Source organism: Candoia aspera, chromosome 15 (assembly GCF_035149785.1).
Source record: "Candoia aspera isolate rCanAsp1 chromosome 15, rCanAsp1.hap2, whole genome shotgun sequence".
In the NCBI taxonomy this organism is placed as follows: Eukaryota; Metazoa; Chordata; class Lepidosauria; order Squamata; family Boidae; genus Candoia; species Candoia aspera.
Genome location: NC_086167.1, coordinates 5,272,659 through 5,285,645, shown reverse-complemented (window position 1 = coordinate 5,285,645; position 12,987 = coordinate 5,272,659). Strand labels below are relative to the sequence as shown.

Below are 12,987 nucleotides of genomic sequence, written 5' to 3'. Positions count from 1 at the left end.
GGGCTGAAGTTTTGAATGCAGTCAGTTGGCCATACAGGCCAGCAGGGGCTTGCTAAGCATTCTAAATCCCTGCCGAGCCATATTTTAAGGCATGTGCATGTGTTGCGCTACGCATGTTGCCCGGCATGACCCCTACCATTAGGCTGCTGCCTCAGATGCAGATGCCAGGTGTAGCAGCCACTTCCCCCTATCCCCTATAAATCTTAAAAGTAGTTTGTGTTTCACCGTCAATGTAGGTGAGACAGATGTGATCAGAGGAGACACAATGCAGTGCCCTCATTTAGAGCCAGTTTGGTCTAGTGGTTAAGGTGCTGGGCATCTCCTGCCTAAGGCAGGACTGGAACTCACAGTCTCCTGGTTTCTAGCCCAGCACCTTAACCACTAGACCAGATTGGCCAAAATCTGAATAGTGCTTAAACAAATGAACTTTAGACGGCAGTGCAATTGATAAACAAATACCTTCTTGGGGATGAATTGGTGTCGGGAAGTTATTGGGCATGATAAATGGCAACTATTGAGTTGTTACTAGCATCCCATCCCGTGAATGCCTCAGATAAATGCCTTGATGTGAAGGCTTGACAGATGCATGCCACTAATCTTGGCTCTGTTTTAAGTGTTAAGAGAAACATCCTGGCACAGCCAGCAATAGGGTACAAATCAGCATTTTCGTTCCAAAGAATGTCAGGAGCATAACCAGAGAGAGAAGAGCAAATTTGACACTGACATTGAATTTATGCATATCTGCTAATGAAGAGACAAAAATGTCTCCATTTTCTAGGCTGTTTCAGGTGTCCGAAGAGTTCCCAAGTGACATTTCCGTAATTTAAAACATAAACCTGATTTTCCGTCCACGCAGGAAGATGCCCTTCCACGGGTCTTCCCCTCCAGTTTTTGCCAGCCTCAGCTGCAGTCAAACGACCTCTGTTCCTGCATGCAAAGAAGCCGCCACTGACTAGCCTCGCTTTGCATTTTCCGCTTGCTTTTGTTTTCAAGGGAAATGCAAAGCAGCGCTCGCAGATTGAAGGGTTGTGGGTCGTTGGGTGGCTTTGCCTCTCTTTCTTTCCACAAGTAGGTCAGGAACCTGGAAAGCATAAACAAGTCAAACTGTACACCCATTGGCAGTCTAGGTTATGAAACAGCACATTCAGATTGATTGGACAATGGATGGTATAAATTCCATGGAATTAGAAAAGCTTTTCCATGGCTAACAGCACTTTTGCCAGGCAGGGTGGGGGGATCTAGAGGGAAGCCATTGGCTGAAGGCTAATGTCTTCTTTGTTTCGTTTGTTTCTTTTGCAGTGACCCCAATGGGAAGGAAATGAGCAACGCCACAGCTTTAGGGCTGCATAGTTGTGGGCCCTTTTTCATTATACAGGTATGTGGGGGGGTTGCATTCTCCGGCATGCCCACAGAACGGCCTGCAGTAGACTCTACCAATGGTGAAAGCAGTGTGTGTGTATGAATATGCATGGAAGGAAGGAAGGAAGGAAGGAAGGAAGGAAGGAAGGAAGGAAGGAAGGAAGGAAGGAAGGAAGGAAGGAAGGAAGGAAGGAAGGAAGGAAGGGAGGTAGGGGGCGTTCTGTGGAGCAAGAAGGGGGACCAATCTCACCACTTTGCAGCCTGGTACAATCAGTGCTTTGGGATTAGCGCATGAGCCGTGGAAGATATTTTGGGAATGGATGAGCCTCCTGCTCAGCCGGCTCAGTAATTTTGCGAGGACCGGATATAATCTCAAAATCCCAGATGGGCCAACCAGCACAAAAGTATGGAAGATCGTAGCTCATCTTGCACAAATACATGGACTAGAAGACCTCCAAGGTCCCTTTCAACGCTATGATTCTGTGATTCTGTGAAATAGCTTAAAAGTCTTGTCATCCCTTCACTAACTTCTCGAAGTGAGGAGAGTCTGTTAATTTTTCTGAAGCCCCAGTAGATGATACCACCAGGCCCTGGAGCTGGGCCTCTCCTCCCCCACTGAATAGGATCATTCTGTAATCTTTTCTGGTTTCATATCAAGCATTGCCTTACCCCTTTTCAGAAAACATTTAGCAGATGCAGACTTGGGCCTTTTGCTTCTCACTCTGGGCTTCGCGTGTTTTGAAATCTGTTCTTGCAATAACTGAGTCATATTTTAACAAACGAACAGGATCATGCTTTCTTTCCTGTTCCTTCTCTCTTCAGGCACTTTTCTAAACAGTGGTAAATCTTAGAGTTCCTTGGGTAGATGGGCAGCTATATAAATTGAGTGCATAAATAAATGTGTTTTTGTATTTATTCTTTGTACCTGGCCTTTTTCAAAAGGCTCAAAACAACTACCGTTAAAGCAGATACTGGGCGAGGTCATCCAGCAGCTTAGGGCCTGGTCTAATCAAAGTGCTAGCTTTACATAACTATCCTAGGCCAGGCTGATGATGCCATTGGAGACTGTGAAGGACTGGATGGGAGAGAACAGACTTAAACCAAATCCTACTCAGATGGAGTTACCGTTTGTCAACCGGGGTTCTCTGTCTGCTCCAGCAGTGTCTCTTGACAAAGTGGCATTATCGCTGAAGGACCAGATCCTCAATTTGAAGGCTCTCCTGGAGTTGCATCTCCTGGTAGAACTACAGGTAGCTTCTACGAGGGGACCTTCCTGGGGTGGGAGGACTCATGCCTTGTCACCACTCTGACATGCTACGTTTAAAGACCATTTGGAGGCTGTACTTGGTCCAAAATGCAGCAGTCGGTGTGTTAAGCAGAGTTAGCTGGTGCTAGTGCGTTATACCAGTGCTGTGGGTCCTGCTAGCACCAGGCTTTCTGGTGCAAGTTAAGCTGCTAGTGCTAAGTTATAAATGTGTTGACTACATTCACTCATTGAAATTGGCCTGAGTATAGGTTGTCCTCGCTTAACGATCACAATTGGGACCAGAATTTTGGTTGCTAAGCGAAGCAGTCATTAAGTGAATCTGACCTGGTTTTATACCTTTTTTGCAGCAGTCGTTAAGCGAATCGCCGGGGCCATTAAGCAGACCATGTGGTCATTAAGCAAATCATGCAGTTCCCCATTGATTTTGCTTGCCAGAAGCTGGCTGGGAAAGGCAAAAATGGCGATCACATGACCATGGGATGCTGCAAAGATCATAAATGTGAACCGGTTGCCAAGCACCCAAATCGTGATCACATGACCACGATGGTCATCAGTGTGAGGACCAGTCATAAGTCAGGTTTTTCAGCACCATCATAAGTCTGAACTGTCACTAAATGGATGGTTGTTAAGCTACAAACTACAGGACTACCTGTAGTTTGATCTAGCCAGGAGAAGCTGCTAGTGGATCCCCACTTTAGGGAGGAGAGAAGCAAGGCCTAGGCATCAGGTTGGCTCCCACTTTGACCATTTTCCGGGAGCAACTTGAAACAGAGCTCTTCCAGAGGACATCTTGGCTGTGATACCATCTTGACTGGGTATACAAATTGGTTTTGTTTATATAATTGGTAATGTTATGCTTATTTCATTGGATTGTGGATGTTTTATGTATTTTAATTGTTTACTGTATATTATTTTCTCTGCAAACTGCTGAGAACTCTTTCAGACTGCAGTGGTCTATAAATGTGATAAATAAATAAATAAATAAGTAAGTAAGTAAGTAAGTAAGTAAGAGAATCACTAGCAAGGCAATTTGTGGCATGTATAACCGGAGATAAGTTCCACCTTGCTCTTATGCATATAACTTGGGGGTAAACTCCATTGTAATCAATCAGACATTCTTCTCATAAACCTTCAAAGGACAACCAATTAGCAATTGCATTAAATATCGAATTAAAAAAAAACCATACTCCTGCAATCAGTCAGACCGTTTTCAAAGAGGACAAAAAGGTAAATGCAACGTCTCTTTAAAGCTGAGCTCAAGCAAGTCCATGCAGTTTTCTTGGCAATGATACAGAAATGGTATACTGTATGTACTACTATTATCTTCTGAGATGTTTTCAACTTCCCAGTCCAGCCCTGGTATTTTCTGCAGGGCTCCCATCCAGTTCTAACCAGGTCAGACCCTGTTTAATATCCCATCACCAGAGAAGTTCAGGTGGGTGTTGCAACCTGCCGAGGTTCAAAGAGGGTAGACATCATTAAAATAGCCTCGGAGGATAATATGTTCGGTAAAGATACCTTGCCAATATCCCACAATACAGTATCTATGAGAGCTGAGGCTGGTGTCATGAGTAAGGATGGCGAGCGGGGGGCTCCCATCCAGACTGTCAAGCGCATGCGTAGCACTGAGGAATTGGGCAGCCATTCAAAGAGACACAGATTGGGACCGCCTTAACCTTTGGGGGTTATATGTCTGGGTTTTCCCACGCTTCTTCAGTTTGTTAGGATTCCTGTTAAGTACTAGCAATAAATATTAGAGACCAGTTCCTTGTCTCAGTGTGTTTCCCAGCTGTTAGGACAGCTGGTGAGGCAGGAACCAGAAGTTCCCAGTCCAGAAGGGCCTAAACAGGTCTCAGCTCCCAAAGTCACTAGGTAAGTCAGTTCAGAAGAGAGGGAGGAAGAAGCCTAGATTTCGGATCCTTGAAAAGAGATATACGAGTCTCTGACTTCCGCAGTGTGTTGGGCAATCAACTGTTGTGTTCAGGCTTCATTCTTGTCAGCAATAAGAATTCTGCTTTAGCTGAGTTGTGTCTGGGAGTGTTATCATCTCTAGCCAAGAGCTGAACAGAGTTCAAGAGTTTGGGAACCCTCAAGGCAGCCGTTTCAAGTGATGGGGGCCGAGCCCGCATGGTGTAGGAAATAAAAGAAATTGTGCTGGTCTATGACTATAATAAAGAGTGGTTTGATTTTAATAAAAGAAAGGGGGGCTCTTCCAGGTGAATACATCCTGCATAGAGCCCCCATGCAAAACACAGTCTCCACCCTCTTTGGAAGCCAGGCAGGATACAGATGTAAAACTGTCTTGCTCTGAAGTTTAGAGTGCCTGTTCCTTTTTAAAAAAATATTTTGTCGTTGAAGTTTACCGATACAAAGATAAAAAACTAATACAAACTAAGAAAAATATAAAAATAAAAAGTGCAAAGAAAATGAGAAAAAAAGAAAAGAAAAAAAGGTGTGTAAAGAAATGACTTCCCCCTTCAAGACAAGTACAATTTCAGTAACTTATCACCTTCTCTGATATTTCAACAAAAGGTATCTTTTCCCCATATCTCATCTGTTATCTGTAAACAAATTATAAAGCCTCGTCATTTGGACCTAATCAGCAAAAGTCCATTAAGAGTTACCAGAAATAACATACAGTACATATTTTAACCTCAATTAAATAAACCAACTTTATTTTACTTTACTTTTAATACAGTAACTTGTCACTTTCTCTAAAAATACAGCAAAAGATCCTTCTTCCTTGCTTATCTCTTATCTATAAACAAATCTTTAAAGCCTCGTCCTTCAGTCCTAGTCGAGAAAAGTCCATTGAGAGCTACCAGAAACAACAACATACATATTTTAACCTTGAACAAATAAACCCACTTTGTATTTCTTCTGCTTACTTTTAAGAATCTTGATCTTTAATCCCATTAAACAGTGTCCCAAAAGTTGATTTCTTATCATTTTCTCTTCGTCCCTTCTCAGAAACTCCTTCACAAGTTTAACAATTTTGTAATTCAAGATAAGAAAGTTATCTCAGTCACTCTCCTGGTTTATTATTTGTATGTCCCCTTCCATTGTTAAGACATCAGCCAGTCTCATTTGTAAATCCAGTGTACATCTTTTTCCATATCATTCTTGTAGCCTGACATTTTAAAATCCACTTTCAGATCCACATTCAAATCAGCCTCAGTCTCTGCTTTGTTCAATAAAATCTGTTCCTCTTCTATAACCTCTTCTGAATCCATTTTTATAATAGCAGACAATCTTGGGAGAAATTTCTGAGTGCATTGTTCACAAATATCCTTGAATTCTTCCAAAGTCAGATATTTTTGCTCCATTCTGTACTAATGGGTCTCTTCTCCTTTAATTATAATCTTTAGTTCTTTCTGGTTCCCTCTAGTGTCCAACCTTCAAAGTCCCCCTTATCATATTTTTTTCTAATCACCAACACTTTCCTATGGGAAGATTTCAAGACTTCAAAATTTTCATATTTATGGGAAGATATATGGGGAGATCATATATATGGGAAGAGTTCAAGACTTCAAAATTTTCATATATATATGATAAAATTTTAATCAACCCACAGGAAGGATTCTTCTAATTAATTTCAAAATAATCCTATTTCAAGTCCCTCTGCCCCCTTAGTCCATTTATAACTTTCCAGAATCAATGTTCTAATCACTCTTTTGCTGTTTATTCCCAAATAAGAATTTTTTTAAGTCCTGAAAACTTTCTTGAGATTTCTTTCGTCAAGGATAGAAGGAAATTCACCCGGTATAATGAAACTTGCCTTTCTGAAGGTTCCTAATATCCAAAAAAGCCATTAACAAGCAATTTCCAGAAGTGATTAAGAAAGGAAGTGTGTGAACCCAGTGTCTTTTTGAAGCTCTAAAGCGCAGCTTGGGCACAGATGACTTTACCTCAGCTCCCAGAGCTCTAAAACCCACCAGAGACCGCTCTCCTACGGTCTCATGGGGAGCCACTGTATGGAGCACTTGTGGGCAATTCTGGTCCTCTTCTTACTCCAGAGAGGAATTCCGAGGAGCCAATCCATTCGCCGGCTCCTTGTTCCGCCATGGTTGTCGGCTCTGCAAGCAGCCCTCCATTGCTTCCCTGGAAGTTCTTAGAGTCCCTATTCCAAGCTGGGAGCAGGGATGGGACCGTACAGATGGCATTATTCTGCTTTCTTTACATCCATGCAACAGGATAAACAAAATTCAAGAAAGGGACCTCCCTACATGCAGCGGCATAATCAGAGGGCTTTGGTGAAGTATGTGCATGGCATACCTCCTGGCATGTTGAAGTGAGTTATTTGAAAATTAAAAGGGGTGGAAGATATAAGTATGAAGTCATTCACTGCATGGAGGAAAACTGCGCCCACACCTTACTTTCGGCTGCCCAACTTACTGATTTACCTGCCTCCTCCATTGGTTCCACAGTGCAGGATGTGTGTCACTTTCCTCTCTCACAGCATTCCTTCCCTCCCTCCTGCACCTTCTTTCCATATTTAGTGTCATTCAGATTGATTGCCCATCTAACAGCTGCATGTTTTTCTTGGTACCAAACCACCATTGTGACTTGCACCTGTGGGGGACTGGCTCGCTGACATGCGTCGGGACGATTCTGGAGGGGTCACTGTCAAGAGAATCAACAAATGTCTCTTGCAACTTTTTGAAGTTGGTCTCAGGTTCACGGGACCTTTTCCTACACGGAAATTACTGCTTTGAGGGCCAGAGAACGACTTATTGTTGTATGTGTCAATTGCACAGGTGATTGGAAATGGCTCCACGTTGCCCTTAAAAACATGAGAAAGACTGGCTATCTTCCTATGTGATATGAATGTGTGTTTTCATATTTATTTATTTATTTATTTATATTTATCCAATTTGTCCCCGCCCATCTCCTCCCATTGGGGGACTCTGGGCGGTTTACAATAATCAATTAAAACAACAATCATAAAATATACAGTATAAAATTACAATAATAATATAAATAAGAGTAAAGATAAAAAGTCCAAGTGGCAAAAGAATCTAAAACAGTCCAAGTGTGGGAGGAGTGGTCTATAGCAGCCATCCCCATGTAGATCTATTCCCCTCTCTACCCCAGCGAGGCGGCAGAGCCAGGTCTTCAGACTCCTCCGGAAGGCCAGGAGCAAGGGGGCAAATCTCACCTCCGGGGGAAGAATGTTCCACAGGGTGGGAGCTACTGCAGAGAAGGCCTGCTTCCTGGACCCTGCCAAATGAAGTTGTCTTAGAGATGGGGTCTGCAGCATGCCCTCTCTGCCCGATCAGGTGGGATGGGCTGATGTAATGGGGAAAAGGCGGTCCCTCAGGTAACCTGGCCCCACGCCATGTAGGGCTTTAAAGGTGATAACCAACACCTTGAATTGGACCCGGAAGCAAACTGGTACCCAATGGAGCTCACACAGCAGCGGTGTTATATGTGCCCTTCTAGGGGCACCAAAAACAGCTCGTGCGACCAGCTGAAGCTTCTGGATACTTTTCAAGGGTATGCGACATGCGGTATCATATATTGAATTCTTTCAAGGTGTCAGGTATGTGAGGCACAAAGGAGGCGGCTACATCCTGAAACGGTCAACTCTTGCATTCATGCATTGCACTAAGCCATACCTTAGTTTAACCATGGTTCCTAAAGCTGAGTTCAGTTAACATACTAAACCATAAGCCATGGTTTATAGCAATCTCAGTGCTTGAATTCATACGATGCACCGAGCAAAACCAACAAACCTCACTACTGTACGGCTTAGCGCAACTTCTGTTGGCTCAAAGACCAAGGTGGGCTTTGCACAATTCATTAAGGACCATGCTTCAAAAGTGGCAGAGCCAGGCCCTATTTAGGCTGAATGTTTCCAAAGCCTTAAGTATTTTCAATCTTCATGTACCCAGAGAGCCCTTAATTCAAACACAGGCTCAAGCTTTCAGCTCCACCTGTTCTGGAAGCCACAGAAAGGCTGCCCTGCACCTTTTCCACTTCCAGCTTGGCATAGGATATAGATCTCATTCATATGGGATTGCCCCTTGCAGTCTGCTATCAGAGCTGCCCCCCGAGATGATTTCTTAGACTCTGGACTCGCCCTATTAACTGAGGCTGGCTATTGGTGCCTCTCGGACAGGAAGGGTTGTAAAAGACTTTTGGCCGGATTCAGAGATTTCCTGACCAATAATGTTTTCTGGGCTGGATTCTTGGCTCCGCTCCCAGTTCTTGACAGCTCACAGCTAACTCCTGACAAATGATCTCCTTTCAGGAACCTGATTTATTGAAGTCGTCCTGAAACGGCCTGAATAAAGGCCGGATTTTTCAGAGCCAGGTGATTTTGCAGCAATAGACAGGCAGTGTCCTAAAGCTAGAAAGAAGTTCTTGATGCAAATCTTGGCAATGGAAAATGGTCCACAGAATTAGCTGTGGACCATTACTGCAAGCATGTATGTCTGATCAGTAGGTCAAGGCAACCCTTTTAAGATACTTAAAGGTCATTTGTTGCAAAGCCCCTCTCATCAATTCACACTGCTTATGTGGGTGCAATTTGGCCTTTACAGCAGGCCTTCTTCAAGATGAAGCCTTCAGATGTGTTCAACAACAGTTCTTATGAACTTTATACAGCTCTGAATTGGGAGCTATAATCCAAGAAACGTGGAGAGCATTGAGTTAGAGCATCTGACTGGGGATTCTGGGAGTTGAAGTCCACACATCTTATAGTTGCTGAGGTTGAGGACCACGGAGTTAGAGGAAGGATAATGTCAGGCTTCACAGCTGAGCACTGCAGTAAATTGCATTACTGTATTTGCTTGCTCCTCCTAGACAAAATAAAGCAGCTTTTGCCCTGGTTCTAAATGAAGGCACTGCAATGCACTCCAAAAGGGGAGGTTCAAATCCAACCAAAAACTTACCAAAATGTTTGAAAAATGGATTGAAGCTTTTTTTCTTTTAAACACTCTTAAAAAAAAAACATTGCAACATTGAACAGGCGGATTTGTACATTCAAAAGACGGACGAGAAGATTTGAAAGATGGATTGAACCATGCAAGACAGCGTTGAAACATTTAAAAAATCTGATTGAAATGTTTAAAAGTGGATTTAAAAATTTAAAACGTGGACTGAAACGTTTATAAAGGGTTTGAAAGATGGATGCGAACATTTAAAAGATGGATGTGAACATTTAAAAATGGATTGAAACGTGTAAAAAAAGCATTGACACATTAAAAATGGGTCGAAATGTTTGAAATAGATTTAATAATATAAAACAGCCTGAAACATTTAAAAGTGGATTGAAACGTTTAACAGATGGATGTGAACGTTTAAAAAAAGGACTGAAATGTTAAAAAGTACTGAAACATTAAAAAAATGGATGGACATATTTAGAAATGGATTTAAACATTTAAAGTATGGGCTGAAAGATTCAAAAGGTGGATCAAAACATTTGACATGGATGTGAACATGCAAAAAAGGGATGGAAACATTAAAAAGACAACTGAAATGTTTAAAAATGGATTTAAAAAGACAAAAGATGGGCTGAAACATTTAAAAGATAGATGCGAACATGTAAAAAAGGAAGGAAACCTAAAAAGGAACATGTAAAAAGGGATGGAAACCTAAAAAAGAGGATTTACATGTTTAAAAACTGATTTAAAAAGACAAAACGGGGGCTGAAACGTTTAAAAGATAGGTGTGAACCTGTAAAAAAGGATGGAAACCTGTAAAAAAGGGATGGAAACATTAAAAAAAATCTGACTGAAATGTTCAAAAATGGATTTAAAGAGACAAAACGGGGGCTGAAACGTTTAAAAGACAGGTGTGAACCTGTAAAAAAGGATGGAAACCTGTAAAAAGGGATGGAAACATTAAAAACATGACAATTGTTCAAACATGGATTTGAAGAGACAAAACACGGGCCGAAACGTTTAAAAGACCGACGCGCGCGCCAAGCCGGGCGAGCCCCTTCGAAACGGGCTTCGAAGTAGGAGCGCGGCCGCCTGAGGGAGGGGACCGCGGCAGGGGGCCCGTCGCGCGCGGCGAGAAGCCTCCCGCCCCCGCGCGGGCGAAGCGGCCCCTCCCTCCCACGCTCCCCCCCGGCCGGCCCCCCTCGGCAGGCCGCCCCGCCCCGCCCCGCGCCCGCCCCCGGCGTGTGGCCCCGGCCGCCATGTTGTTTGGCTTGTGAGGAGGCGGAGGCTGGGCGGCAGCAGGAGCAGCGGCCGTCGCCGCCGCCGCCACGGCCGCCACGGAGGACCCGGACGGGCTGGCCAGCCGCCGCCGCCGCGACCGGAAGGCCGCCGCGCCATGGCCGGGAGCCGCCGCCGACCCCGGTGCCAGGTGAGCGGGCCGGGCCGGGCCTGGGCGGCGGGAGCGGGCGGGCGGGAGGCCGCGCGGTCCTGGGGCGGGGTGGGGGCAAGAAGGCGAACGAGGGCCGCCCTGGCGGGGGGCCCGAGCCTGGGGCTGTGCTCGCTGGGCCCCCGCGGGAGGGAGAGGGATGCTAGCTGAGGGAGGCGGGGTGGTAATAATGAGAATAAGAGCAAGCGGTTTTGCCCATTAATAGTGCTCAGGCACCAGGAGGATGAGGGGGGATGATGGTGGTGATGATTGATAGTTATTAGCCACCAGACGGAATAATTATAATAATGACAGTTTTGTCCATTGATAGTTATTAGCCACCAGAAGGAATAATTATAATAATGACAGTTTTGTCCATTGATAGTTATTAGCCACCAGAAGGAATAATAGTAATAATAGTCACCACCCGTTTTGCCCTTGAATGACAATAGTTCTTAGCCACCAGGAGGAGGGGGTGGAGGTCAAGATGGATGCTGTGGCTTGTCTGCACTTATGAAGGCAGAGGATGAGTGGAAAAGCCGGGGCCCCCCTCCTGCCGGGGGCATCAATCCATCAGAGGGTGTTGGGGCTCCCAGTCCCAACGTCCCCTTCTGGGGGACAGATTGGGGAAGGGTGGTGGCCATCCTGGAGGTGCTTGGGAAGAAGGGGTGAGTGGAATGTCTTGGGAAGTGGGGTTACTGGCCCTGCACACAGCCCAGGAAGGAAGGGCATGGGGTGGGGAGTGGGTTGGGGGTCCAGCAGCCTGTAGTGTGGGGTTGGAGTTGGGAGGCTTCCGGGCTCCTCTCAGGACAGGTAGCTAGGCTCCAAAGAGAAGCCCCTAAGAATCGGCCCATGCCCCGACTGGGGCGTGCAAGATTGCTCCCTTCCAGCTCAGCCAGCTCAAAAACCAGGTGTCAGCCACAGCCAGTAAGCAAGGAGACCAGTGTCTGCTTTGCCTTTGGGCTGTGGCGTCTCTCTAGAAATTGGTAAGTAAAGATGAGGTATAATTTGCCTCCCCTTGGCTGGGTGCAGCTACATTTTGGATCTGTGATTGCTCCTCTGTAGGGCAGGAAACTAGCTGCCTTTCCTCTCACGTGACGCACAGCAGCTTTCTGTTTCATTCCCCAAGCTGAGTTTTCTATTTTTGTTTTTCTGGCTGGCCCTAACTCCCATCCAGCATTATTACCATTAAATCACCCTTGAGCTCCTCTGTGGTTAATCCAGAATAACTCCCATCTTCTGCTTCCTCACTTCCCATCATTATGCAGATTAGACTACATTGAAAAGGGTGTGGGGACAATCCACGCCTTTGCCTCTCACTGTAATCTGTGCTGTGATTATGATTTAAGGGATTGAAGCAGGTTTGTAAAGCACCTTTATCCAGGTTGAATGTAGGTAGTAAAAATCCCTGAGTAAGAAAAGAAGCGTGACAAAAATCAGTCCTTAATGTCTTACTGACCACAAATGACTAAACACGAGTGTGTATCAGCACATTGGCTGTTAACTACTTTGATAACTGCAATCTTTCATATATTTATTTTCAAATTCTGGGATTAGAGACACTAAGGAGTAAATATATGAGTTTGGGAATCTCTCTTTAGGCATGCTTGTAGTAATTATGTATACCCAGAAACACCCGTGTGGAGAGGAAAGAGGCTTGTGAGAGTCGGTGCTTTCATTTTCCGTCCATCCCCTTTGACGGGATACTGACAGTTCCCGTTCTTGGTATGGAATAAGCCCTGTGCTCTGTGGGATATCTGTATTTAAATTAAGTCGTTCTTGCGAGGAACCTGAATTAATCATCTTCCCCCCACACCAAGGTTACAGCAGACCCACATTGTCCCTTTATCAGTTCAGATGTTTTATTTTTCTCCCCACTCTGTTATATTTATTTACTCAGTTTATATGACTGCTCAACTCTGGGCAGCTGACAATCGCTTTAAAAAATAACCAAGAATAATAAGCAGTTCACAATTGTAAACGGCACATCACGCTCAGAGGGATAGCCAGGGATTGCCTGAATGAATTTAGAACTGTTACTGGAATCT

The 12,987-nt window shown here is 44.6% G+C and overlaps 2 protein-coding genes across 5 annotated transcripts in view; one reads left to right on the top strand and one right to left on the bottom strand.

Moving 5' to 3' along the window:
• GAS2L1 (growth arrest specific 2 like 1) overlaps positions 1 to 12,987 on the bottom strand; it is a 338,981-nt gene that overhangs the window by 52,330 nt on the left and 273,664 nt on the right. The window lies entirely within an intron of this gene.
• MTMR3 (myotubularin related protein 3) overlaps positions 10,778 to 12,987 on the top strand; it is a 60,664-nt gene continuing 58,454 nt past the window's right edge. For 3 of the 4 annotated variants that reach the window (XM_063315357.1, XM_063315355.1, XM_063315354.1), the window contains exon 1: positions 10,779 to 10,942. The gene's annotated coding sequence lies outside the window, so the exon portion shown is untranslated. Of the gene's footprint in view, positions 10,943 to 12,987 lie in introns of all 4 variants that reach the window. The other variant, XM_063315356.1, reaches the window with a different exon arrangement.